This window comes from Penaeus japonicus, unplaced genomic scaffold (assembly GCF_977035675.1).
Source record: "Penaeus japonicus unplaced genomic scaffold, GWHDUDI00000001_assembly GWHDUDI00000033, whole genome shotgun sequence".
In the NCBI taxonomy this organism is placed as follows: Eukaryota; Metazoa; Arthropoda; class Malacostraca; order Decapoda; family Penaeidae; genus Penaeus; species Penaeus japonicus.
This window is the reverse complement of record NW_028234435.1, coordinates 576,176-578,954: the sequence shown is the minus strand read 5'-3', so window position 1 is coordinate 578,954 and position 2,779 is coordinate 576,176.

Here is a 2,779-nt window from a genome sequence, read left to right as displayed (position 1 = left end):
ATCTTTCATATACACTGACTCAAAGGTCACGGACTCACTGTCTATCCATCTCACTCTGGGAATAACTTATTCCACAATTCACAAAACATGGCTGTATAATGCATTGGAAACATTAAAAAATCACTTCAGTAGAGTTTCGGTAGGGTGACATGTTGCCATATTTTGTAATTCTTTGTCGAAGAGTGAAAACGGAGCCGTCTGGTTAGCTCATTGGTAGCGTGTCGACTTCACATCCCCGTGGTCGGCAGATCGAGCCCCGCCCAAGCTCGTGAGCTTCCACTGTCACCTGGCGGTTACCGACGTAGCTGGGCACTGCGTTGGGTAAGGACCAAGCTCAGATCGAGTCAACACTCGTTGGCACATTCTCTCACGAGTCAGCACACGCTGGCACAGGCGGGCTCGCGTCACTGCATACAAGCCCGGCGTAGCATCTGCTCCGCAAATCTGGCTTATCCTTATCCTTAGTGAAAACGGATAGCTACGTACGCAATATTTATTTCGTCTTGTGGCATTCCTGGTTGTTTATTCTAATTCTTTCAGTGAGACAACTGTTGCCACTATTGTCTCCCTATATTTTCTTATGTGTCTCGGAGAATGCTTTTAGTTGAAGGTGTCGCTACAAGCATTTCCCTCCCTTTGTATATCTGTATCTGATGAAAGAGGGAAATAAAAGATTAAAATAAAACTAAAACTATAAGTTCATAAAAAAGAAGGTTTCAGTCATGCAAGCTTCCCCCATCCCCACCACTTTCTCTTCGTATTCCTTGCTCATCTCTCTTTGGCTCTGTATGTATAAGGTTGTCGAGCAGAGAAGCGGAATACCAAGAACCACGGAAGACGGGGCGGAGTGTAGTCGCCCAAAGAACACGCCCAGATGCCCAGAAGAGAGAGTATTGCCTCCATATCTCAGCTTGGTGGCAGAAAGAACACGCCCAGATGCCCAGAAGAGAGAGCATTGCCTCCATATCTCAGCTTGGTGGCAGAAAGATCACGCCCAGATGCCCAGAAAGGAGAGCATGGCCCCCGTATCTCAGCAAGCCAGAGTGTGGGGATCCGCCAGTAGAGCACCCCCAAGGATGTGGAAGAAAAATAGGCGTCGAGAAGGGACCGGTGATACAACTCGTTGAGATCCGGGACGTAGGACGACGATGTGCGGAAGTCGAGTACCCGACGACGAAGACAAGTCGAACTGGAGGGAGACTGAACCAGCCGAGCAGGAACGGATGATGGTGTTTACCCTCGGAGGATGGCAGGAGGACGTCAGTACGGCGCTTTTGGTCGAGACGAGATTTGGTGGGAATTATCTATTTCCAAGATGGCGAAAAGAGAGATATAGAGATAGAGATAGAAAGAGGGAGAGAGAAAGAGAAAGAGAAAGAGAAAGAGAAAGAGAAAGAGAGAGAGAGAGAGAGAGAGAGAGAGAGAGAGAGAGAGAGAGAGAGAGAGAGAGAGAGAGAGAGAGAGGAGGGGGAGGAGGAAGGGAGTGGGAGGGGGAGGAAGAGGAAGAGAGAGGGAGAGAGAGGGAGGGCGAAAAAGAGACAGAGAGAGAGGGAAAGAAAGAAAGAGAGAGATAGAGATAGATAGATAGATAGATAGATAGAGAGAGAGAGAAGTGAATGAGGGAGAGACGAAATAGGTACACATCTAGCCTAGTTAAGTAGCAAGCCACTCAGCCAGAGACAGGGCCAGGCAGCGAACGGGGCAAAGCCAGCAAGACAGCGGCTTGTTAGGCAAGCGGCTGGACTTCCCAGTGACGTTTCACACAACAGAGAGCGGCGCCGAATCTCGTAAACCATTAGACACACAAATACTCGTCCTGCGGCGGCCTCAGCTCGTGGGAAATCTGGGCTGGAGGTCTGATCGATCTGTTCTGAGTGATGTGTGCTCTATGTGCCTTCTTGATGTTCTTTTTTTATATTAGAGAAGGAAGGAACTATTGCATAAATGGCGATTTACATGGAGAGATACAGAATCAGTGAGAGAGGCATCTTAGATTTCAAAACTGCAGATGCTAAAGTTCAACACAGAAAATATACATTTGTGATCCCTCAGATGAGGAACTATATATGTATGTTTGAAATTACGTATATGTTTCGCCAAACATTCGTGAAAACACACACGTACGCACGCACGCACACACACACACACACTCACACAAATACGAATTATATAATAAAAGGACTTTACATATCTTATTAATTGCCTTTAGAATGATCCAAATGAAAAAGAATCAGAAGTTAAGCAATTGTCTAAATAATGATATATAAATACAGCTTATAGTCTTCGTGTCCGATATATGGTATTAGTTCAAAGCAAAGTACAGTGTAATAGCTACAAAATCTGAACAAAAATCATATTAAAAGACACTTATTATTCGAGTTTTGTATATGATTGGCAATATGTGTGATTAATAGATTATATGTTGAACCAAAACTAAATATATATAATGTTTAAAGTTATAGGAAGTTGATGGTAAATAGCAATAATAAACAAAAGTGTGATACTCTCACTGATATATACTGTTCATATGTGCAAGAACACGGCCACACAATATGCATATTATCTTCGCAATATATAAGAGTATATTACACAAGATTTTGTATTTTTTTTACTACCCTACGGAAGTGTGACTCCGTATTGAAAATAGGAAAGTTCAAGTATGGTGTATTCCCACCATACGCTCTGCTATAGCGTGGTATTTCGTATGGTATGTTTAGCAAATTTAGCTCATAAATCTGTTTTTTTTTTTTTTTTTTTTAACTGGCAGATCGTATTTGCT